Here is a 27,478-nt window from a genome sequence, read left to right on the forward strand (position 1 = left end):
CATATACTAATGGCTGATATCTTAATAATTTCAACTGCCAACTTCAACCCCACATTGAGAAAGTGGTCCATGCGATCTGTTTCTGGTCCAGAAGGATCCAAGTATAGGACAACCCATTTCGTAGTTAGCTTGCCTACTTGTGTGGTTAGGGTGAAACCATTTAAATGCCACCACAAGAAGAAGAAGAAAAAGGGCAATCAATTTGGACCATGCCTGCCCAGGTGCATAGTTCTATGACTCGTTGACTCTTATCTCAAAACTCAAGCAAGATTTTCAAGCCAAGTCACTTGGAAACTTTATACTGGGCTTGATTTGAGTTGGGAGTCTGAGAGACTCAATGGCTCAATGGGTGGATAGGACATGACTCTTAACCAAGTCACTTGATTCATGAGGTATGATTTTATTAAAAATAAAAAAGTTGGGAGAGATTTAAACCCCTAAACATCCACCAAGTAGACAACGGCCTTAACTGGTGTAAGGAATATGTAATGTTTTTACTGTGATAAGTTCTATCTTACTTTGTAAAATTTGACAATTTTAAATATCTATCAACATTCCTAATATTTTCAATTTTATAATAATCAAATATCAAGTTGTGATTGGGTTTCTCAACTATGTGCACAAATGTTATTTGCCCCTTCATCTAGGAATGTAACTCGTTAGTCCCCATCCAAATCCAAATGAAGAACATGGCGAGTGTGCATGATACAAGTGAAACCTTCATTTTGAAAGCTTAAAAAGAAGAAAGACAAATAGACTTTTTGCTAGTAGCATTGCCATAAAGCAACCCAATATTGCTTTCTTCAAAAGGAGCTACCCTTGAGGTTAGAAAATAGTGCTAATGGGTTAGCTGTATGTCTATAAAATCCTTTAGTTGAAAAGAGGTTTATAACTATTATTTGTATGGAAATTTTGAGTGGAATCACTCTACTACAAGTAAAATTTATTGGTTTTGGTTGTTGTTTTTAAAAACCAAAAGAGAGAAGGGAGAAAAAGTTTTCTTTGTGGTCTTTGAAAAGTAGCTTGTGGGAATAGTTCCATATCGGATAGAAATTATGATTTTTTTTTCTCCTTTATATTAGTGTTTATGAGGATAACTTCTTTTTTTTTTTTAAAAAAAATCTCTTTTGGGTATGGTATGCTTGCGACCATGAGCATGCGTGCTCGTCAAGTAGTGTCGTAGCATGTCGGTCTTGGGCTTGTCTATATGAGAATTTTTTTTCTCCTTTTTTTTTTTTGTTTTTTTTTTTTTTTGTTTTGGGCTTTTGACCAAGTCTTACAAATGCTAGTCATGTTACAACAGCAGTGTAGTGATCGTTCATTATAACGTTGACAACCACCTCAAGGCTAGGTGTCTACCACTTGGGCATTGGTTATTGCCATATAAACTCTCTTGGCGAGAGAAAACCTAAGTGATTAAAAAGCAAGAAACCTTCTAGCCGCAAACTCTCTCCTCCTTGTCTCCTTAGCCGCAAGCTCTCTTCTCTATGTCTTCTTCGATTATTCTTTTTTACCATCATATAGTGAGCATCAAGCCGCTGTGGTGTTGGAGTCAGCCATTTCATCCGATCAGTGGTTGTATCCCGAAAGCAATAATGGCAAAGAGTCTGGATTGATCTACTTCCAAAATAAGGTGTGAATTATCTACAAGAGAGTGACCTAGATCTATGCCTCCACTGGTTCTTCATTTCTCTTATCCTTTTTATTTTGCTGGAGAAATCAAGTGCACACTTTCCTACTTATTATTTCACCATTAAATCTTAATTTGCTTTCTACTTTGGATTACATTAATTGTTGATACTTTAGGCACTTGAACAACAAGCTGAAGACAAACATTTATTATGTATAATTTCTTTTGTAATCCACTGTCGTTCTAGATCTATCTTAATTTGAATATATTTTATATCTGATTTAATTCAGATTTGCGTACAAATTTAATTCCTAATTCAAATTTGTTTCCGATCTAATTCAATTCATATATGCATGCCAATTATTTGATAATTCGAATATGTTTACTAATTTAATTCAAATTATGATATTAATCTAGATCTGCGAATTATAACTATTAATTACTTTACATATATTTATTAGATTCGATTATTTAATCACATCTTCTTTTTTTTTTTTTTTAAACACAGGCGCACACACACACACTGTAGTGGAATTTCACCACCTATGGATACTTAAACCCCAGACCTCGTGTTGAAACTCTTGGGAGTCTACCACTGAAGCAAGGATTATGACCCAACTATTTAATCACATATGTTAATTGGTTAGCAATTATTTATCAGATTCGTCTATCTAATTAGATCTGTTAAATATTGTGCTTATTTAGATATATCAGTTTACTTATTTGAATCTGATTAAATAGATGTGCTTGATTTAATTGCAATCTATCATATCTTTATATTATTTTCAGATTCATCTGATTTTTAGCTCTATCTAATTTTTCATATCTGTTTGAATTTTAGATCTATACATCCTGACGATTTTGTTTATATTAATTTAGATATGCCCCATATTCAATATCTATTGATATATTTATATTAGTGGAATAAGGGTTGTTTAGTAGTAATAACATATTTCATCATCTATGCTGTAAATACATCTATCTGCTTCATATATCGTCTATCTTTAGCACAAATTTAAGATTTGTTTGGAGCACAGATTATTGAAAATTCCCGCAAAACAAATATGTTGCTGTTTAAATTATCGTTTCATATCATCTTGCTCAATTCCTTGTTTATTTCAATATAATAAGAGCCTTTCTTTAATCTATCTTATTTGGCTTAATCATCTTAGTTGAAACTATAAGATGATAACTTCTAAATGCATAAACAAGCCTTAGATGACTAAAAGACTTTGGACCATAACCGAACTCTCAAAACCCTAAAAATGGAAGAAAATTTTTTTTATATACTAAAAGAAGAGGAACTTGACTTGAATATGTAGGAACTGTATTGTAGTTGGAAGTTGAATAAATGAAAAGAGGATAACAAATTATGTAAAGATCACATCCTTAACTATATGACCAATCCAATGTTTAACATATATTTTGACTTCAAGTCATCTAAGGACCTCTAAAAAACCTTAATAAAAAAGTACCATACTGAAGAGATTGGATGTAAAAAAAATATACGGTTAGTCACTTTAACTGCTACATGATGGTAGACAGTGAAATCAGTTATATCTCAAACTAAAGAAGTCCAACTTCTCTTGAATGAGACATTATAAGAAGGTATAAAGGTAGATGAACAATATCTTATAGTCTATGTTATTGATAAGCTACCTCGAGAAGGAATTTTACAAATACCTTAGACGTAAGACAAATGAACTCATAATGGAGAGGCTAATAGTGGACATTTGAATTGAAGAAGAGACATGACTGCAAGATCATAAAGAAGACAATCGTACTAAGGTCCACAATGACAAAAAATTCAGACTTTAAGAAAACTACTCTATCTAACCAAAAGGCCAAACCCAACCATGACATAAAAAACCACACAAAAAGTTCAAGAAATCAAATGCTAAGTCAGGATGTTTTGTATGTGGTTTTACAGGCCATTGCACTCGAAATTGCAGACATTGTAAAAGGAGAAATCAAGCCAATATGACAGAAGTTAACAAAGCTAAGGAAGAGGAACAATTGGTGGCTATGATCACAAAGAATTATGAAGTCAAAGTGACTGAAAGCTGGTGGTTCAACTCAGGAGCAACGAGGCACATAGGGTTGGACCGAATATGGTTCAAAACATGCAAACCTTTCTAGCATCACCAAGTTATTCATCTTGTTAGTTCAGCAACTACGAATGTGGCTCTAGAAAAAGAATTGTGATTCTAAAGTTCACATATAGACGAGAACTGGTTCTAAAGGATGTTCTGCACGTCCTAGATCTTAGGAAAAATCTTGTATCTCATCACTTGCTTCTGAAATTGGCATTAAGGTTGTAATTGAGTGTAAACAAGTGGTGTTTACCAAGAGTAAAAACATTGTGGGGAAGACTTATAAAGTAGATGGGATGTATAAACTTTGTGTTGACTGTAATAAAGCTTTTTCTTCTTTTGCTTACATCGTTAACATGTGCTATGAGAATGTTTGGCATGGTAAGTTGTGTCATATCAATACAAAATATGTGAAATGCATGAGTTCTTTAAAACTCATTCCTAAACTAAATGATAGCGGTCTATTAGGAAAAATGTGCACTATAGTAAAACTAAAAGTGCAAGAAAACCTTTCAAATAAGTTGAAATGAATTTTGAACTATTAGGCCTGGTTCACTCAGATATTTGTGACCTAAAAGAAACCTAGATTAAAGGTGGTAAAAGGTATTTGATTATATTTATAGATGATCATTCTAAGTTTTGTCACATATATCTTATTATGTCCAAAGTTGAAGCTTTAAATATGTTTGAAGTTTATAAGGCCGAGCTAGAAAATCAACTTACTCGTAAGGTCAAAATTCTTAGATGTGATAGGGGAGGAGAATTTACTTCTCAAGTCTTCAGTGACTTTTGTGAATCCCAGGGGACTATACATTAGTATATTACACCATATACACCTCAGCAAAATGGAGTCACTGAGAGAAAAATAGGACCCTAATATATTTAGTGAATGCAATGCTTAGCTGATCTTCAGGTTTACCTCATAATCTTTGGGGCGAGGCTATTCTAACTGCAGCTTGTGTCTTAAATAGGATTCAATTTAGCAAATAAGATAAAACTCCATACGAGTTATAGAAAGGTAGAGCTCCTAACTTGAATTACTTTAGGACTTTGGGATGTCTAGTCAATGTAAGATTGGTTGATCCTAAGAGACCGAAGTTAGGAGATAAAATTGTTAGCTATGTATTTGTTGGATATGCACTTAACAATAAAGCCTATATGTTCTTAACGTTAAGTGATTCTTATATAATAGAATCAAGGAATGCTTACTTTTTAAGGATACATTTCCTTATAAGTTGGAATTTAGTGGGAGTGAGTCTTTAGACTCTAAGACTATATATGTTGATATAACCAAATCCTATAGTTCTAATGAACCTAATGTGTTACTCAAATCTAATAAGAGAGCTAGAATAGCAAAGGATTTTGGATCTAATTTCCTTACTTACAATGTAGAGAGTGATCTAGTTACATTCAACGAGGCAAAGTCTTCTCATGATGCCTCCTTTTGGAAGGAGGCTATAGACATAGAGATGGACTCCATTATGGCTAATCATACATGGATTCTAATTAACTTATCCGATGGTCAAAAACCATTCGGTTATAAGTGGGTTTTTGAAAAGAAGCTATGACCCAATGGTTCTCTAGATAAATACAAAGTTAGACTAGTACCTAAGGAATTTAGATAGAAAGAAGAAATAGATTTATTTGATACCGATTCTCATGTATCTAGGTCTGTATCTATTAGAGTGTTGATAGTTATTGCTTCGTTACATAGTTTGATTATACACCAAATGGATGTCAAAACTGCCTTTTTACATGGAGATATTGATGAGGAGATCTACATGGAGACCCCAAAGGGCTTGTAGATCTTGCTCAACCTTTAAAGGTATTTAGATTAGTTAAATCATTGTATGGTCTTAAATAGGCTCCTAAGTAGTGGCATGCTTGTTGGAGCACAAAATTCATTGTGCACTCCTGCAATAAGAATATGTTGTGTGGACACGCAACAATATTGCATTACACGATCATGCAACTGAAGAAAATGTTTTCTGTATGAAGCTATGAAAGAGAATGACAAGGAAAAGATCAATGACACAATCAAGTCATATAACAACAACATGTTGCTTGACCGCATCATAGGGATGTATTACGTGCCCGCGCAACCATACCTTGTTATGCGGATCTATGGTTTCACATATGTGAAAGCCTATAAATACCCCTTTTCCCTCTCATTTGATCACCAAAGAAACATTCGAGAGCTTCAGTCATAGCACAGGAATTAAGAGGTATAAAATTAAGGTATCTCACAGATCATAGTGTGGGAAGATGAGAGGAGTAAGATGAATAAAGCTACAAGAAGAGCATGTTGCACGACCGTGCAACAGAGTCTGATTGTGCAACCACGCAATAGAGGTGACCAATATGTTTTGTATTTCATGTAGATTCATCATACATTCACCATCCTATGCATGGAATATGCATGCTGATGTGAAGTAAGGGTTTCAAACCCACACACTTCTTTTATCATTTTTACGGATGTTTTATAAGTTGAAATGTTGCCAAAATCATCATTGGTTAATAGTTATTATATTAATTAAGTGTACTTCATTTTAGAATTAATGACAATGTGAGGAATATAATAAGAACTCAAATTAATGAAATAAAATGATGATGAGTATCCTTTGATTGAATTTCTTTTGTTATTATTGAATATATATATATTCCAATCTTCGAGGCATGTTTTTGATCGAAACAAAATGATGACTCTGTTGGGGATCAAACTCAAAATCTTTGGTTAGAATATCTATGTTTAATACTAACAATAGAAAATTAAAGGATACTAATCATCGAAAGGCACTATAATGGTGCCAAAATGGCAACTCTTGACAAGAACATTCCCCCTTTCATCTCCAAACAAAGTGTAGTTCGATTCGATCCAAATAACTAATAGCTTGTTTTGGAATTCAGGTACTTCATTTTTATATAATCGTAATGACTTCTTTTCTGATCAACGTAATCATCTATTTCACGCCCAATGAGTTTGTTGTAGAGTATGCTAGCAATGTTTAACCGCATCCTGAAAGGGTATCGGAAGGCCAAGTTGGTTGTAACCGGGAACAGACAATAACAAGTAATGTCTAGGGTGATCTCTGCCTCACCTGCAACATAAAAAGATGATGAGGAATGGACAGTAGTGACATCTAGGAGACGAAAGTCTCGATCTCCTCTAGAAAGAGTTTTGATTCCATTGCAAACAGTAAGAGGGCCGATTACATGCAATATTTCTAAATGCAATTCCACTTTATCTCTACCCTTACTCTATCCCAGAGGCCAAAATAACTCTCTTTACTCCACAAGACTTCCCCGTCCTACCAGTCGTAGCTTCGCTGTAAACCTAAAAAGAGAAGGGAAAAGCTACCCTAACAGATAGGTCATCTTCCTCTAGGTATGTTGCGACGACTCCGCCATAAGCATCGACACTAGACATATCCCATTTAGGACCGATAAAACCCCTATATTGAGTCAAGCGTCGGGTAATTTTCTCTGAGATTCCCTATGACAACCTATTCCCTCTCCCCTTCAACATCAGGGCAGTAAAGAAGTGAGAAGGCAATAGTTTTTATGGCAGGAACTAGTCAAACCTAGTCGTTGTCCATAAATAAGCATTTAGCCAAGATGATACGCACGCAGACAATTTAATAGAAGAATATAAAAACCTTAGAGAGGCGTTGGTAACACTAATCTGCAATGTAGCTCAGGTTACTGGCTCTCCAATGATGACTACAATAAATGACAATGAACAACAAGCAGAAGGGTCACAGTTGTAGAGGGTAGGGTCACACTGGTTAATACCTTCCCCTCACACTATGATGTAAGATGAAATCTGATAGGTAGTGGCTGAAGTTGTTCATATGAAACGAGATAGAGAGCATATAGGAAAATTTCAATTCCAAACGCCATATACCTATGAGATTGAAGACGTACCATTTATGGCGAACTTCAAATATCCGGATTTCCAAAATTTTAATGGAGACAGATCACTAGAGGAACACCTAATGCATTTCATCATTACCATGGGAAATTTCTCTGCAGTTCCACAATACTGTTTGCAGCTATTTGGCTCGTCCCTGACAGGAAAGGCATTTAGATGGTATTCAACTATGGAAAATCCATATGTATGTGGGATCAGATGCAAGATGCCTTCATGGTGAGCTTTTTCTCACCCGATAGAGACATTAGCCTAACTAAATTGGCTTCTGTCTGGCAATGAGAAGGTGAAATAGTTGAGAAGTTTATCGACTGATGGAAGACCTTAAGAGCGTCATGCCAACAGCTCCCGGGAGAGTCCGAGAAGGTGAAGATGTGTTTGTGTTCCATGGAACCAAGGGTGGCATTCGGCTTGACAAGTACTGAATACAAACTTTCCATGACCTTGCCACCAAAGTCCACACCCTTGAAATCATGACTAGAAAAATGCATGCCTTTCAGACAGAGACAACATGATAGGGCCCTTGTAAGATATCATCAAATGTCACTAACAAAGAGAGAAAGAGAGAAGATCCCCAAAGTGTAGGATGGCTGATAAACGTCCTAGACGATATGACGACCTAGACGAAAGAGAGAAGATCCCCAAAGAGAGAAAGAGGGAAGATGGCAAAGCCATTATGCAGGTAGGATGGCTGATAAACGTCCTAGACGATATGACGACCATGAGGGGTATGTGTTTGAAAAGGAAGATGTACTCCCCGTGATAAACCAGTTATTAGCTGTAGGGATGATCAAATTGCCGCAATGAAACACCCAGAAGAGGTGAGAAAAAGAAAAGAAAAGAATTATTGTCATTACCACCATATACTTGGTCACCCAACCAAAAATTGTTATACTATTAAGAATATACTCCAAAAGATGATGAATTGAGGCAAAATCGCAATAGAAAAGGATAAGGAGTGGAACAAGAAGGCTATGGAAAACATGGTGTTCATGTGGAAGACATCTCACATGCATGTAATTCAAGCAGTACATAGTGAAGAGGTTGAAGACATGAATATAAAGTTGAATAGAAGTTTAAGGACTTCTCATAAGGAGGAGAAAGGAAAAGAAAGAATAATAAAGACATTGGCTAGAAGGGTCATAGAAAATAGCATGACTATAGCCGCGGTCTTCAAAGTAGAATATAAGTAGTTTTGGAGGTTAGAGCTAGTCACTCGTTAAGGCGTTGCAAGGCTATAAAAGTCACATTCTAAGAATATCTTGCTCTCTAGGAACAATCTCCTATAGAGCATTTGATACAGTATGTAAGATTGAAAAAATGATGAGACTTCAGTGAAAATCATTTGATGCAATGATTTGGCGAATTCCTAGTGGGTTTGGTAAAACTGTGGTTCGAATCAAGAGCACTAGAAGGAGTTGTTAGTTGGAAACAAGCCTATGATTTGTTCCTGCTCCAGTTTTTTATGCCCATAAGAGTTATAACCTTAGCAAATTGATCACATGGAAAACCAATGTAGAAGAGTGTCCTTATCGGTATGTATTAAAATGGAGAAATGTTATTAGCGGTTTGTATAAACCGTTCGAATATCTCGAGATTCATATGGCTGAATCATGCGCAAAGAGTGTAGGGTTGCACATGGAGGAAAGACATGAACCTCACACACTTTTTCAGTTTGATGAAAGAAGCATCAACTATAGAATTAAAATCTTATAAAATACTACTTGTTGATTATTTCTTCGGTGAAACACATGCGAAATAAGTGCATCATGTAGTGACCGCAACATCATCTCAGTCATTTAGGATGATATAGTCTACTAGAATCAGGTAGATTCTCGAGTTTTTAGAATTCATGTTATATAAATAGGTACACGGTCACCGTTGGAACACTTGATCTCCTATGAGAAAGTAACTTATTTCCAAGTAAATGTGTTAAACGATTACATATTAAGAAATTTTGTATATTTACTGGCAGTAACAGGTGAGGCTATGGCACGGTACTTGGCCTTGCTAGTGGGAGTCTTTTAATCTAGGGAATAAATTAAAGAAGCCTTCGTCCTATGATTTTACACGTACAACATTCGGATTCCAAAAACACGGTTGAGACGAACTACCCAGTACCATGAAGAAGACGTATTAGATTTCATTCGACAGTGGTGGGATGTATGATTCTACTATCTCTCATTACTTGTATATGAGGTGGCTGTAGTGAAAGAATGTATCCAAGCAACCACCCTCAAGTATGAATTGCTCCAGAGGTGCATAGAGTTTCTAGAAACGCTCCAAAATTTGTTAAGGGTATTGGTCAGACGATCCTATGAAAGTTGTAATGTAACTATTATAAAACCAGTAACAAAGCTACTTAGTTCTACACCAAAAAGTGCCCGAAAAATGGTGGTGGTTACATTATGCTCAGGGAAGAAGGTAGCAAGTCCTTCAAGAAAGCAGGGTTTCATAACAGCGCAAAGGAAGGCTGGGGGTGAAACATTGCATAACAAAGTCCATCTAATCACTGAGGTGACTTATGACATCGTAAGTCACTTAAAATGGAACCCTACTTAACTAAACCTTGGTTTCATAAACATGATGGTGCTTAATTGATTTAATTAAGCATTGTTGATGCAGTTTTCTGACAGACCCTCTGCAGCACACCTTCTTGAACCTGCACAGGTGAAGGTGAGAGACAAAGGAGGCCCTGGTTTTCTCAGGGGACTCTCTGATGCCTAACTTAGGCTTGAGGTCTTTTAGAATAGGGTAGGATCTCTAGAAAAGAGACCAGTCAAATATTAGGATTTGTGTGATCGTACCTCTAATGGTGGGAGGTGCTTGTATATTTATAGGAGAGAGAGGATCCCGTAGTATGGAGATTCTTTCCTAATATCTTGAAGATTTTCTATGATCCAGGATTTTCCCGAGATTGTAATATCCTGAGATTATTGGGATTTGATCTTATCTCCAAAGATCTAAGGAGAGATCTTTGAATATCATGAGGATTCTATAAATTGGTAGATCAGCTATAGGTCGGATCCAAATGAAGGTTGGTGTTTCCTTTACCCAAGTGTTGAGACTTTTAGGTCTTGCCAGGGATATCCTTGATCTATGATCGATATATGATCGAGCTATGGCTGATTTATGACCACTTTGTGATCATTGTATAATCGATCTATGATTGAGCTATGGCCAATCTATGACTGATTTGTGATTGATGTATGACCGATCTATAACTGAGCTATGGCCGGTCTGTGACCGGTCTATGATCGATCTAGGGTCGATCCATAATCAACATGTGACTGATTTATAGGTGATCCATAATCGTCCTTTAGTCGACCTATAAATTAGGTCGGTATTTCAACCACTTGTGTGAGCTCGTAAGCTCTTTGTATGTCCTTACAATTGCATCGCTCTCCCGGGAGATTGCTCTGTTTCTGGATATAGAGACCTCATCAGGCTCGAGTCTCCATGGGCCCAGGCTGGTTCAGTAGAGTTGGTCCATTCCATAAGCCGACTTATGGACTTGTAGATTTTTCCCCAACAGTAAGCCCCCCTTACTTTTTGAATGAAGTTCAGAAAGTAAGCTCGGCTGTCGTTAGGTCGGGTTATGCATGGACCAGGTCAAGTTGCGTTATCATTAATGCTAGCTAGGTCGAGTTGCGTTATTATTAATGCCAGGAATAACAACCAATATGGCAATCAAAGCATTGTCAGCCCATAATCATGATGTGTCGTTGCATGGCTTGAGGTCACGTGAGGCGTCAAGCCATCGCTTTAGTGACAGTCCAAGGAGGTTGTGACATGTGGTGTTGTACTTGATGTTAGGGGCGAACAGCGTGTCGGGTTGTGACACGTGTAGAGTCAAGGTAGCTGATGGGGCGTTGTATGGTGCAGAGTTAAGGAACATATTAAATGATTGCCACGTGGCCTGCCTATATAAGGAGAGTCCTAACGCTTAGGGCTCCTCTCTTCTGCATTTCATCTTCTTCCCCCTTTCTGCTCTCCTGCTCCGTTACGTATGTTCCGATGACTGTTCTCGTCGTAATCCAATCGAAATCCAGTCGATTTCAACTTTGGTGAGCCTCCTTTCCCCCTCCTCCTTTCATTTTTCCATCCAATCATGTCTGGTTCTATGAGCTCGCGGGAGGGGGTTTTCGGTGGCGAAAGTGGGGTGAGTAGTTGCCTTAGGGTGATGTCGAACCCAGCTTTGCCATTGGTGGTAATGGTGAATGTCGCTTTCCGGTATTTGTCATCAAAGAGAGTATTGGAACAGTCCCCAGCATAGAGACCGGCACCTACCACCAGGGTGTTAGATCTATCTCCTAGGCACGAGACAATGCCTAAGACGGAGGAATTGAACGTGCCTTCGATGACCGACCAAGTCGCTGAAGCGCGTGATCCACCTGACGAGGATGGAGCGGACGAGGAGGATCCGAGGGGGCCAGTGCCCTTGACTTTAACTGAGGAGGAGCTAGTCCGGATCAAGCTCAGGTATCACATTCCCAAGTCTATGATTCTCAGGCTTCCTTTGGAGGATGAACTCTTGGACGGATCTCTTGAGGGGGCAGTGGCAATTTTTCAGGTCGATCTACAATGTGGCTTACGATTCCCACTTCAGGGAATTGTTCGGCGTCTTCTAACCTGTCTTATGGGCTGAGTTGAGTAGCTCGAGCTATCAGTGGACGAGTTTCTCCACTTGTACCAAGTGAAGCTGAACACCCTTAAGCCCAGTTGGTACTATTTCTCTGCATGATGAAATACCGATGCATCTTTGATAACTAATTTCCCTTCCTCCAATAACCATTGGAGGGATAAGTGATTTTGGGCCTATGGATGCTGGGAGACGGCCGACCTAGAACTGACACAGTCTCTCATCCCCCGAGCTTTCTCTGAGCCAGGTTTGTACTACAACGGTAGTTTGTCCTTCGTTGATCAGCTTACACTATTAACTGACCCTATTCACTTGTTTCTTGCTGCATTTGTTCCCAAGCATCCACCTTTACTTAGCAGTAGGTCATTGGCTTGGATCAGGGATCTGTGGGCCATCGACGAAGGTCAGCAATCTTGGAGAGTCCTTCTCTAACCTGAGTGACTTCTCCAAGCAGGCTTGGACTCAGCCCTCATAGGTACGACCTTGGGTAAGATCTCTAGCCTAGCTTTACTACTTCAAGAAATTCCTTTGCTTGAAGACCTTTTCTAACGCATTTGTTTTTATATAGAGATGCCTGAGGTTCGGCCCTATATCTGCACTCTCTCTAAGGTCCGCGTGCCTCCTAAGGATGAGGGGGCAGCCCCAAAGAAAAAGAGGTAGAAGTCCTCGAAATCCAAGGGGAAGGTTGACCCCTCTTGCCCAGACATCGTTGTGGATGAGGGAGAGGGCAGGGAGGTGGAGACTTCCTTTGAGGCGGCGGGGACAATCGTCCTTGATTGCCCTGCCCCTACTGGAACTCAAGGAGCTGTGGAGTTTCTTGCTGAGGCTCGACCTTTTGAAGGGGCAAAGGCTGGAGAGAGGAGAGGGAGCTGCCTTCATCGAACTATGGAGGAGATCCTTCCTTGGATCGATCGTTACACTTCCGACGCAGAGTATGTCACTTTGTTTGACTCTCTGACTGAGATGACCCTTACGCACGTGATGACCACCCTGCTTGGGGTAAGTATCTCGTTCGAAGTAAATCTTGTCTTCTAGATTTGCTCGTACTCATCTTTCTCCTTTTTCTTCTGTAGTTCGCTCCGTGCATGCTGAAGTCCGGCCAATTTGCTCGGATGCGCGATTAGGCTGAGGGATTCAAGTAGAAGGTGACTCAGCTGGATCCGAAGGTGGCTCAACTGGATGCCGAGCTTGAGATCACGAAGACAGCTCTCACGGCGTCTTCGACTGAGAAGGTTGTGATGGCGACATAGCTGGGGGAGGCCAAGCTTGTGCACAATGAGTGTCATGCCGAGCTGCTTGAGGCCAAGGCGAAGCTCAACAAATTAAAGGTGGAGACTAAGGGCGTCAATGCCAAGGCTCAGGAGGAGGCCGTTCGTCAGTTCGTATCCTCCCAGGTGTTCATGGATGAGAGAGACGCCCTCTTTCGCTAAGGTTACGTCGAGTGTACGAAGGACATGAGGGCTTCCTTCCCGACCTCGATCTCTTTGCTTTCGCTGAGGCAGAGTCCTGTTCTGATGGGTCGGGCGATGATGCGACCCCTGATGCAACTCCCAAGCCGACGCCCGAGTCTTGAAGTTAATTTTATAGAGAAGTATTTTCTCCCTTTTTTAACTTCAAGCACTTCAAGCACACCAGGTGCCCGAGCTTCAAGCACTTCAGGCACATCTAGCGTCGTCTTCCTCTTTAATATTTCGTTCATTGTCCAATGTTCAAAACTTGATGTTGTAGTTGATGTAAAGTTGTTGTAATCAGACCATTTTGGGTTTTATCAATTAAAAACATTCCTTTTTTTATCGATCTTTGTTTGTTTGAGCTGAACAATTAGAATCGTCTCTTTAGCTTTACTGCTGTTGGTTGGATTGAAGCCGAGCTATTGTTAGACATTAATTTGGCACTTGTCAAAGTTGCTACGGCCGAGTGAATCTTAATCGGATCTTGGTCAGATCTTGGTTAGATTTTGATTAGATATAGGTCAAATATTGTTCAGGCAGAGAACAGGTGAATTTATTGACATAACTTTGACTAGTACAAAAAATGAGTTTCTCTCCAATCCATCTATGGGTAGTAGATCTTCAGATGCTCGGTGTTCCATGGGTGCAGGAGTAATTGGCCGACGAGGTCTTCCAGTCGGTACGACCCGGGTCGGCTTGTATGTGATACCACATAGGGTCCTTCCTACTTCGGACCTAGGGCTCCTGTTCCTGCTTCTTTGGTGTTCTGGAATACCTTTCAGAGAACCAGGTCTCCAACTCGAAACCTTCTAATCTTGACCTAAGCATTGTAAAATCGTGATACCTGTTGCTGGTGAACGACTGTTTGAAGTCGAGCTTGCTCCCTTCACTCTTCCAGGAGGTCGAGACTGAGAGACATAAGCTCGCTATCGGCCTATTCATCGAGTGGGCCCATTTGGACTATAGGTAACCCGATCTCTATGGGGGTAACTGCCTCTACTCCGTATGCTAGAGAGAATGGAGTCTCTCTAGTGGCTGTCCGGGCAGTAGTTCGATATGCCCATAGAACTTTGGGAAGTTCTTCGGCCCACTCTCCTTTAACATTCTTGAGCTTGGTTTGAAGATGATGCTTGGTGATCTTGTTGACTACCTTTACTTGCCCGTTCGCCTGTGGATGTCGTGGCGATGAGTAGATGTTGTGAATCCTGAGGTTCTTGCACATCTCTTGATATTGCTTGTTATCAAACTGTTTCCCATTATCAGAGACAATAGTCCGAGGAATTTTGAACCTGCATATGATATTTTTCCAAATGAAATTCATAATCTTTTGTTCAGTTATCTTCGCTGATGGTTTGGCTTCTACCCACTTGGTGAAGTAATCGACTTCTACTACGGTTAACTTGGTCTGGCCTTTGCCTGTAAGGAGTGGGCCGATGATGTTGATCTGCCATTGAGCAAATGGCCAAGGTCTGACCATTAGTGTGAGCTCTTCTGGCGGCTGCTGAGGAATGTTCGCAAACCTCTGGCACTTGTCACATCTTTGGACGAGCTTTCGGGCATCGTGCTGGATGGTAGGTTAGTAATATCCTTGTCGGATAACTTTGTGTGCTAGTGAGAGACCTCCCGAGTGATTTCCATAAATTCCTTCATGGATCTCCCTTAGGACATACTCTGCTTCCTCTAGTCGGACACACCTTAAGTAAGGGAGGTAAAATCCTTTCTTGTAGAGCACATCGTTGAGCATGGTATATCAGGTGGCTTTGACTTTCATTCATCGGGCTTTTGCTTGGTCTTCAGGGAGCTCATCGCTCTTGAGGTACTAGATAATCAGATTCATCCATGTTGGTTCTGAACTAACCGGAAGGATGGGCGTAGGATCAGCCTCGTCGATGCTCGTTTTAGCTAAGAACTTGATCAGGATGGATCTTGGGATTTCGTCCTCGTCTGTTGTAGCGAGCTTTGCCAACATGTCAGTTTTGGAATTCTCTGCTATGGAATCAAGGCGATGTTGCACTTTAGAAAACTTCTGATCAATTTCCTGGCTTTTTGGAGATAGGCTTTCAAATGTTCTTTTTGGGCTTGGTAGATGTCAACTATTTGGTTAATGATCAACTGTGAGTCGCTGAAGACATCTAGATACCAAGGCCCCCATGTTTGCCGCTAGTTTGAGTCCGATGATCAAGGCTTCATACTCTGCCGTATTGTTGGAGGCTTGAAATCCAAATCTCAAGGCATACTGTATGCACGTATGGTCAGGAGTCTCCAGGACTACCCTGGCCGCGCTTGCATTGGAGTTGGAAGAGCCATCAACATAAAGTGTCCAACGTGGAGGGTCAGGAAGAGCTTGGGGGTTGGATGGTCTCGCAAGTTGTTTCGCCAACCCCAAACCTGGGTAGGTCAGCCATGGATCGGTCGTCGGTCGGTTCTTACTCCGGAGAGTGCGTCAGTTCAACAATGGAGTCGACCACTGCTTGGCCCTTGATTGTGGCTTGTGGCTAATACTTGATGTCGAACTCGCTCAGTTCGATCGCCCACTTCATCAACCGGCCTGAGGCTTCGGGTTTTTACAGGACTTTGCACAGTGGGTGGTTGGTCAGAATGACGATTGAGTGGGGTTGGAAATAGGGCTGTAGGAGTCGGGAAGATGTGACTAAAGCTAGAGCCAATTTTTCCAATGTAGGATATCTCATCTTTGCAGAAATTAATGCTTTACTGATGTAATAGACTAACAACTGCTTTTCCTCATATTCCCTTATCAATACCGAACTGACTGCTGCATTGGATACGGCCAGATACAGTAGCAGAGTTTCGCCTAGCTTGGGTTTGGAGAGTAATGACGGTGATCCCAGGTATTCCTTGAGTTGCTGGAAAGATGTCTCACATTCTTCGGTCCATTCAATAATTTGTCTCCCCTTCAACTATTTGAAGAAAGGGAGGCATTTATTATTAGCTCTAGATACGAAGCGATTGAGAGCAATTATTCTTTCAGTTAGCCTTTATATGTCTTTAATTGTCTTTGGAGATTGCATGTCGAGGAGGGCCTTTATCTTCTCGGGATTAGCCTCGATTCCTCATCGGTTGACCAAAAACCTGAGGAACTTTTTCGAGCTTACGCCGAAAGCACATTTGCTTAGGTTTAGTTTCATTTGATATTTTCGGAGAATGAGAAACATCTCCTCTAGGTCGACTATGTTATCTGTGACTTTTATGCTTTTGACGAGCATGTCGTCGATATAAACTTCCATGGTTTGCCCATCTGGTGGGCGAACATCTTATTGACCAACCTCTAGTAGGTCGCTCCTGCATTCTTTAAACTGAAAGGCATCATACGGTAATAATAAAGACCTTTGTTAATGACAAAAGTGGTCTTAGATTTATCTATCAGGTGCATTATAATATGATTGTATCCTAAATATGCATCCACAAAATTAAGCAGCTCATGTCCTGTAGTACTGTTGACCATCTGATCGATCCTGGGAAGAGGAAAGCTGTCTTTGGGGTAGGCTTTGTTCAGGTCTATATAATCAACACAGACATGTCATTTCCCATTAGCTTTTTTGACTAGTACGACATTGGCCACCCAGTCTGGGTAGTAGATTTCTTAGATGAAGTTGGCTCTGAGGAGCTTACCGACCTCCTCTTTAATCACTGCGTATCTTTCTGGGCCGAGGGCATATCGCTTCTGTTGAATTGGCTGGTAAGACGGGTTGATGTTCAGTTGATGCCTGATGATGGTGGGATCAATGCCTGGCATGTCCTCGTGAGACCACGCGAAAATATCGGCAAAGGGTCGAAGGAGGGCTACTAATTTATCTCGCAATGGCGGTGTCAGGGACACCCCAATTTGCACGGTCTTAGAGGGATCAGACTCATCCAGAGGGATCAGAATAAGGTCTTCCATGGGTCGGCCTCCTTCTTGATATTCCTCTCGTAGATCCAATGATTCGATCATCATTGTCTCCCGCAGAGCCCTTAGTGTCATCACGTAACACTGTCGAGCGTCCTGTTGGTCACTCTTGACGATTCCTAGACCATGTTCGGTTAGAAATATCATGGCGAGCTGGTAAGTCAATACTGCTGCCTTGAGGAGGTATAACAATGGTCGGTTAAGGATGGCATTGTAAACAGATGATTAGTCGACTACAAGGAAGTCAACCATCGCTGCGGTCTGATTTTGATCCTCTCTGACCGTGAGTGGGAGCTGGATAGCTCCTTCTAACATAATTTTTCTCCCTAAGAACCCGATCAGGGAAGTCTTCATGGGTCGGAGCGAAGCCCGACCAATGCCCATCTTATCGAAGGCTTGGAGAAAAAGTACGTTCACAGACGCCCCTGTATCAACAAGAATCCGAAAGACTCGTCGGTTAGCTATGGTGACATTAATTACCAATGCATCGTCGTGAGGGTGGTGAACACCTCGGGCATCTTCATCGGTGAAGGCGACACTGTACCTTTCTAGCTTTCTCTCTTTCAATGGTCAGTCAAGGACCATAATTTCAACCTCGGGGCGACTGATGCTTCACGCATGTATTTTTCGAGCATTGTTTGAATCGCCCCCTCTTTTGTGGCCCCAAAAATCGTGCAGATCTCCCCAGTCGGTTGGTTGTTGATCGGTTGTTCCTTGGTAATTATCACTCAGATTCCTCTTTGATCTACATGCTCACCAAGGTGACCCTCCCGGATGAGCCTTTCAATCTCCTGTTTGCGGTGGTAACAGTTGCTCGTGTTATGCCCATGATCCCAATTAAAATGGCAATATTTTTTCTTGCTTCTTCGGTCAAGATTGCCTCGTAGCTTGTTCAGCCATTGAACAAAGCGTTCATCTTTTATTTCCATTAGGACCTGCTTTTGAGGTTTATTGAGTAGGGTGTAAGTAGTGAACTTATTGTCAGGTCATTTGTTTGACCTACGGTTATCCCAGGAACGATCGTCCTTTCACTTTTTGCTCATGTTGGTCGAGTCCAGTTCTTTCTTCGCCAGCTCTTTGGCTGGTTTTGAACGGCATCTCGCAAGATCCGGGACTATTCGACATTAACGTACTTCTATGATCGGTTCAGGAACTCTGCCAACGTAATAGGAGAATTTTTGTCCAAAGAGAAGATGAATGACTTGTCTCTTAGCCCGATCATGATGGCATTCAGTGCAGTCTCATCCGAGTGTTTCTGCACTTGCAATGCTTCCAAATTAAAGTGCTTGATGTAATCTTTTAAGAGCTCGCCATCTTTCTGAACTATGTTCATGAGGTGGGTTAGTGCTTTCAGCCTCTTCTTCCCCCCGATGAAATTAGTGATGAAGGCCTCATTAAGTTTGGAAAATAATTCGATGGGCCTCGGTTTTAACTATTTGAACTAGAGCCGAGCAGCATCGACTAGAGTTAGCAAGAAGGCTCGGCACATGACTGCATCAGAAGCATTGTGAAGTTCCATATAGGTTCGAAAAGACTCCATATGATCTGTTGGGTCTTTATTCCCCGTGTAGGGGTGATTTAAGGCAATCGAAACCTATCCGGCAATCGCGCCTGCATAATGTCGACTGTGAATGGGGATTCTGTCTCTTCTGGGGCAGTCATATTTCCTTAGTAGGTTTGCTTCATGTCGGCGATCTGTCGCTGTAAACTTTACAGCTCCGTCTTCCAAGGTTTCTCTCTATCGGCGGTGGATTCGACTGGGGCCTTGTTGCGCCTCCTCCGATCTATCTCATGTAGTAGGTCAGAGGCAGGCAATGGAACAGTTCCTGAAACATGGGATGGATCAGGTTCGGTAGGAGCACGTTGCAGGGTCAGTTGAGAGGTGACCTGCACGACAGAGGGTTGAGGTGGATTAACACATGGTCGAACATAGCTCGACTATCCCTCCCTTTGATGATCAGGCTTATCAACACGTTGGGGCTGCATATTTTCCATCATTTGCTTTAGAAAGCCTAGATCGGCCTTGATATCTCTGACCTCCCTCTTGAGAGCATCCCGTCGACCATTTCTATTATGCCTTTGCTAACCACGCCAGCTCAAACCGGAGGTGGCTTGATGCTATGGAGAGCCCTGGCAGCTCTCCTGTTGTTCACGACATTCGATGGGTAGCAGGGCCTAAGCGGGCGTAGGCATGGTAGTGATCAGAATGGCTATTGGGCTTTGTTCTTTCCTTTCGTCATTACTAGATTTGAAACGTCCACTAGTAGAACTAGAATGACTTAACTATGTCAATTCCTATAGATGACATCAAACTATTGATGTATTTTTCCGGCAGACCCTCCGCAACACAGCTTCTTGAACCTACACAAGTGAAGGTGAGAGACAAAGGAGGCCCTAGTTTGCTCAGGGGACTCTCCGATGCCTAAGTCAGGCTTGAGGTCTTTTAGAATAGGGTATGATCTCTAGAAAAGAGACCGATTGAATATTAGGGTTTGCATGAACGTACCTCCAATGGTGGGAGGTGCTTGTATATTTATAGGAGAGGATCCCATAGTATGGGGATTCCTTCCTAATATCCTGAAGATTTGCTATGATCCAAGATCTTCCCGAGATTGTAATATCCCGAGATTATTGGGATTTGATCTTATCTCCGAAGATCCAGGTAGAGATCTTTGAATCTCATGAGGATTCTATAAATCGGTAGTTCGGCTCTAGGTCGGATCCTAATGAAGGTTCGTGTTTCCTTTACCTGGGTGTTAAGACTTTTAGGTCTTGCCAGGGATATCCTTGATCTATGACTGATCTATGATCGAGCTATGGCCGATCTATGACTGTTCTTTGATCGTTATATAATTGATCTATAATCAAGCTATAGTTGATCTGTGACTGATTTGTGATCAATGTATGACCGATCTATGACTGAGCTATGGCCGGTCTGTGATCGATCTAAGGTTGATTCGTAATCGACATGTGGCTGATTTATTGGAGGTTCATAACCGTCCTTTAGCTGACCTATAAATTATGTCGGTATTTCAGCCACTTGTATGAGCTCGTAAGCTCTTTATGTGTCCTTACGTTTACATCGCTCTCCTAGGAGATTGCTTTGTTTCTGGACATAGATGCCTTATCAGGCTCGGGTCTCCATGGGCCTAAGCTGGTTTAGTAGAGTTGATCTATTCCATAAGCTGACTTATGGACTTGTAGATTTTTCCCCAACATGCATGTTTTCATGTGCAAAGGTGATTTTAAGAGTTTAAGGTGAAATTGATGCCAAAAGGAAGATTTATGCTCAAAAGATTATTAAATGATGATTTGGAGATTTGAAAGTCATTAATAAAGAATTCACATGCCAAAGATCCAAGAAAACCAAGTAAAGAGTGAAGAGAATAAAAGATTTGAAGTGAAGAAAATGAATCCTAAAATTGTCCTGAAAACAAGCATATTCCTGAAATTGTCCTGAAAAATATATTCTAAAACTTTGAGTATATTTTGGGAAACTGTGCAGAGTGCCTAAATTTGAGGCAGTTTTTAGATTTTTTCAACTCGGTACGAAAGTTGGAGTTCCACAAATATAAATAGGACTCCCTACGATGCTCTAAAGAATCTTCTAGGGTTTGGAAAGGTCTCAAGGAGCATAACACAAGGGTGGAGTAGATGCCAAAGAGTTTTTCTTCTTCCCTAGTTTATTTTTCATGCTTTGTTTAAGAGATTTGGTTTTAATCCTGTCTATGGTTGGTTAAACCTCTTAGCTAGGGCTAAGAGGTAAAGCTTGTAGCATTTTGGGATGTTTATTTTTGCTTTGATTCTTGTTCTTATTGAACTTCATTGATTTCTAGTTTGATATTAAATGAATATTTTCAGTTTTCTATGATTTATTGTGACTCAAATTACAATAAATGTTGTGATAGCTTTGCATATCTTCTTTTCCTATTTTGAGATGGTGAGATTGGTAAATTCCACTGTTCACCATCGTCTCCTGGGCATGGTAGGGTGATGGAATCCCTTCCAATCTTCACAATTCTCCTCCATTGAAAATTGGGTCAATGAAAAGTTCAGATTTGATTTAAATTACTTTATCTTCCAATTGGATAAGATAAGACTCCCATTCCAAATGTGTATATTGAATCAAGCAAGGCATCTTAATAGCTACAAGTGGATCCTTGGCACCCTAGTTCCCACCTTTAATTGATAATTTAAACATTATTCACAATTACTCTCTTTTATTTTAGAATTCAGATTTAGATCTTCTTTTAGTTCTAGTTCTTTTCAGAATATGTATAAGTTTAGTCCCTATGGATTCGACCTCATTCTCACGAGTTATTACAACATTACGACCCTACACTTGGGGTTGTGAATAAGTTTTTGGTGCCATTGCCGGGGACTATGTCTACATTTTTTTGGAATTAATTGGTATTAGAATTAGGTTAAGATTAGGATTTATTTTTCAGCTATGTTTTTAGGTTAGGATTTTTTTTTTTGAAATTATTTTTAGAAACTAACATTGTTTTCTGTTTTGTGGGATTCCTAACATAGCAACTCTTATTCGGTAATTTTGTTCCAACCCTCTCTCTGTTTTTTTTTTTTTTAGATCTCTTATTTGTTTTAGTTTTTATAGTTTTCTTTTTAGGTTTAATTGTTTAGTTACTTGAGGGTTATGCATGTTTCATGCCCAATTGGGTTCGTGAGAACACTCAACATCTCCTAAGTGATGGAGGATTAGTCGAAGGGTTGCCTATCCATTAAAGGATTAGACACTACTTGAGATCTTCTCAATTAATTGAAGTGATAGCTACAAATCAACCTCAACCTCAACCACTAGTTGAGGAAGTTTAAGATGAAAACGAGGTGCACAATGCACCCCCACCTCATACTCTACGCGATTATTTACAACCAGCGGGGGTGAGTACACCTTCCTATATGGTCTTTCCACTTAATGCAGGAAATGTGGATATTAAGCCTCGAGTGATACAACTCCTTCCTAAGTTTCATGGACTAGATTATGAAAGTCCATATTTGTACATCAAGGAGTTTGATGAGATAGTCGCTAAATTACACTTTCCAAACATGTCTGAGGACACAGTGTGACTTAAATTGTTTCCTTTTTCATTGAAAGTGAAGGTTAAGACATGGATGCACTCCTTAAAGCCAAGATCCATCGGCACATGGGCCGAGATGACCTGGAAATTTCTCAAAAAGTTTTTTTCGTTTCATAAAACTAACACTTTAAGGAAGACAATCATGAACTTTGCCCAAAAAGAGGAAGAGACCTTCTTCTAATGCTAGGAAAGGTTCAAAGATCTCACAAATTCCTATCCACATCATGGCTACAAAGTATGGCGAACAATAAGCTTTTTCTATAATTGATTAGCTTCACTAATGCGCCAGTTTGTAGAGATGATGTGTAATGGTGAATTCATGAGTAAAGAGGCCAATAATGCATGGGATTACCTTGATCAATTGGTAGAAAACGAGCAATCATGGGACACTTCTCCAAGACTCACCACTTCTAAGCCTACTCAATCAAAGGTAAGAGAAAGAATTTATGTTCTAAAAGGGGAAGATGATATGAGTGCAAGACTGGCCAATCTCACAAGAAAAGTCGAGGCCATGGAACTTTAGAAGGCAGAACCTATTAAATCTGATAAGGCTATGGAGGTTGTTTGTGGTATTTGTACTTATAACATATAAAAAACTGAGAATTGCCCAACAATTCCTGCTTTGAAGAGATATTGAATGAGTAATCGAATGCCATGAACAACTACCAAAGACCTTTCAGAGGACCCACCTTAAATACATCTAATTCCAGCTGGAGAAACCATCCAAATTTCAGTTGGAGGAATGGACAAATGGCTAACCCACCAGAGGCCCTTACTCAAATTCTAAATCACAAGAGGCCTCAAGAGGATACGATTCAAAAATTCATGCAAAACCAAGAGCTATTCAACCAAAATACGGTATAAACATTCCAGGATATAAAACAATAATGAGAATGTTTGCATCGTCCATTCAAAGGATTGAGTCACACTTAGCAAGTAGAGAGAAAGGGATGCTTCCAGCCCAACCTCTCCCCAATCCAAAGCCACAATGTGAAATTAGTGATCCAAGCTCTTTAAATCAAATGAAGCAAGCCAAGTCTATCACCACTCTTAGGAGTGGAAAGATAATTGAAAAATTTATTCCGGTAAGGGCCGAAAAGCCTAAGGACCCCGAAGAAGATAAGAATGATAGACCTAGCATTACTCCACATGGGTTAGAAGTGGAACCTCAAAGAAAACCGATTACGCCATTCCCTCAATGATTGATTGCACCAAAACCTCTATCTAATTCTCAAGATATTCTAGAGGTGCTTAAACAAGTGAAGGTCAACATCCCTCTACTGGATGTTGCTAAACAAATCCCTTCATATGCCAAATTTTTGAAAGATCTATGCACTAACAAAAGACGACAAAACATATAAAAGAAAATCTTTTTGACAGAAATAGTGAGTGCCATCCTCAAGCAAGATGTACCACAAAAATACAAAGATCTCGGTAGCCCGACCATCACTTATGTAATTGGGAACTATCGGATTGAGCACGTACTTCTTGACTTGGGGGTGAGTGTGAACTTGATCCCTTACTCGATTTATAAACAATTGGGTCTAGGTGAATTAAAACCCACCCAGACCACGTTACAACTTGTTGATCGCTCAGTTCGTGTACCGAGAGGGATGATTGAGGATGTGTTGGTCTAAGTTGATAAATTCTACTATCCAGTAGATTTTATTGTCCTGGATACTTACCCATCATAGATGTGAGCACTCAAATTTCCATCATTCTTGGTCGCCCATTCCTTACTACATCAAATGCAATCATTAATTACAGGAATGGAATTATGAATTTATCTTTTGAAAATATGACATTGGAGCTCAATATGTTTTTCAATATGAGTAAACAGTTAGAGGATGTTGATGATATCCACGACATTAACTTAATAGATTCTTTCGTGGAAGATAGAGCAATCCTGACTCTATACTCTGACACTCTAGATACGTGCTTGGCCCACTCCCCTGATTTGGATGATGACACAATTAGAGAGATGGATGCCATGCGTGATGCTACGCCGGTACTTGAAGTTAATAGGTGGAGGCCACAATTTGAAGAATTACCCCAAACTAATGTAGTGCCTTTATTGTCTAGCCTTAAAGCGCCAAAGCTTGATCGAAAACCTTTGCCCTCTTATCTTAAATATGTCTATTTAGGTCAAGATGAGAATACTCAGTGGTGATTTCTTCCTACCTTAAGTAAGAACAGGAGAGTATGCTTATGTCTACTCTCATTAAGTATAAAGGAGCCCTTGGATGGTTGATTGCGGACCTCGAGGGAATTGACCCTTTGATTTGTATTCACCACATCCAGTTTTTCGCTACTTTGTGAAAATTTGTAACTAAGTTCAACAATCTGTTTTGACTTTTCTAAATTGAAGATCAATTTGTGGTTTTCATTTTTGAGTTCTTCATTTTCTGATTCTAAGAGTTCAATCTGTTTATTTAGTTTTTGATTTTCAGACTTAAGGGATGTTGAGGTTCTTTTAAGCTTGTCATTTTCAATATGATATTACCGAAGATCATTTATCATTTGTGTATTTATTCCAGATGTTTCATCTAGATCCTTTTGCAATTGTTTATTTTTGTTTTCTGAAATGCCTAGTTTTCTGAGAATACTAATGCTATGAATGTAGAGTTGATCATAAGTATCGTGTATACTCTTTTTTTTCTTCTTCTTCTTTCTCATTGATTTGATGTTCATCTATCTCCTCATTATCCATAATTACTACTTCTATCAAGATCTCTCTCTAGGTTGTTAAACCCTTCAAGAGAAACCTCGCTTCATTACTAATTAAAATTTTGGTTTAGACAACTGTAGTAGAAGTATGAAATAGTCCAAGAGTCCTAGAGGTGGGTGAATAGGACTTTTCAATGATTATGCCAATTTAAAACTTTATTGCCTAACTTAAACTGATTTGCAATTAAACTAAGCAAGGCAATGTAACTCTAAAGGCTTCCAAGACAATATAGGGTCCAATCACATAGGCTACTCAAGATATGCAAATAAAGCAACTAGCCTATACAATTGTGAACTTGTGTGTGGAATGTGCTACCTATCAATCTTAAGCATTCATCCAATCATGCATAAAAAATCAAGCATTCAAACTTATATAAACATGATTAAATAGATGTGCAAATGATAATTCCAAATACAAGAATGTATAGTGGTTCGACTACGTGCCTACTTCACTCTCCACAACCGCACTCTTTCCTAGAGTGTGTCGGGTTTCACTATCAATGGTTTTAAATCAGGTTCATTATAAACCTTTACAAACCTACACAAGGACTCTACAATTTTTGCTCTACACATGAGCAAAGGTCCTACACTAAGAATCCACGTTTAGGCCACACCGGCCAAGGTCCCAGACGAGGCACCTAATTGAGTTTGTGGATAACAAACTCTTAGCCTCAATCCTACACGAGGATATAGACTAACTTGTGGACTCTTAACAATGACACTTACTTATCAGAATGAGTCTTCTTTTGTAGCTTGTCTTGGGTTACTTGATCTTCGCTCTCTTGTGCTTGGATCAGCTCTCCAATGCTCCCCCAATCACGATGCTATGGTTTTCTTGTTGTTTTAGCTTCACGATCAAGTACCTTGCATATGATGTTCCTATTAAGGTAACCAAGGTAATGGGAGTGGGTTGAATCTCCTATCAAAGGTTATGAATGGATTTCCTAAGAGATTCAATTAATGGATGCTCTAGAGTATCATGGAGACTAAGGATTTGCCAATGGGTTTGGTCTCTATACTCTAGAATAGGCTAGAGATCATGTCCTTCATTAATAGGAGCTTTGAATGCTCAGTGAAGTGAGGAATCACAATGAAGGAACATGAATATCGTGTGGATAGAGTCTAGGATGAGTGGGATATGCTTGGGATACACTAGAGACTCTGAAATGCCTAAATCCACACTTTTCATAAAGTTCTGGGTCATATATTTATAAAGAAAAAGTTCCAACGGATCTATAACGACGACTTTTTGATTCTACTGAGTGAACCTTTGGTGGCACCGAATTATCTCTTAATGGCACCGAATTAGATCCTAAAGTTGCTAGATGCAATTTGTTACCTTCAGTAGCATCAAATATTATTCTTCGGTGGGACCAAAAGTCCAGTCGGTGGTACCGAATTAACTTCGAATGTTGCTAGACTGTTTTGGGCACTTTTGGTGGCACCTTCTCCAATCGAATGTGAGATAGTTTTATCTGTTTAAGTTTTTGTCTAGCAATTCATTTAACAACATTGAACTTTCTAAAGCCAACTTTATAATGACGGAAAATATAAACTTAGAATGACCTAAATAGATGATCTAAGTAGGTTTTCCTATTATGGGTCAAGGTCAAGTAAGATCAAGATCATGAAAGTTTCTCTGTACTTTGAACTTGTAGCTTGGGCTTCTGATCCAGTTGCGTTGTCGGTCTTTATTTGTCAAGGACTCATCCAATTACTTGACACAACTAGTCATGTGATTAAAAATAAGTGTGCAAAGTGCATGCATTAATATGTAAATTTGAGGTGGTTTAAATTGCGCAAGGTGCGTAAATTTGAGGCGGTTTCTTGATTTTTTCAACTCGGTGCAAAAGTTAGACTTCCACAGCTATAAATAGGACTCCCTGGGATGCTCCAAAGCATCTTCTAGGGTTTGGAAAGGTCTCAAGGAGCATACACAAAGGTGGAGCAGCCGCTAAAAAGTTTTTCTTCTTCCTTAATTTATTTTTCATGCTTTGTTTAAGA

The 27,478-nt window shown here is 39.9% G+C and overlaps 1 long non-coding RNA gene across 1 annotated transcript; it reads left to right on the top strand.

Moving 5' to 3' along the window:
• The first annotated feature begins 1,279 nt into the window (after positions 1–1,279).
• LOC131239923 (uncharacterized) lies at positions 1,280–3,817 on the top strand. Its single transcript, XR_009168488.1, has 2 exons — positions 1,280–1,633; positions 3,561–3,817. It is a non-coding gene; the product is annotated as an uncharacterized LOC131239923 (long non-coding RNA).
• Positions 3,818–27,478: the final 23,661 nt, after the last annotated feature.

This window comes from Magnolia sinica, chromosome 3 (assembly GCF_029962835.1).
Source record: "Magnolia sinica isolate HGM2019 chromosome 3, MsV1, whole genome shotgun sequence".
Taxonomy (NCBI): domain Eukaryota; kingdom Viridiplantae; phylum Streptophyta; class Magnoliopsida; order Magnoliales; family Magnoliaceae; genus Magnolia; species Magnolia sinica.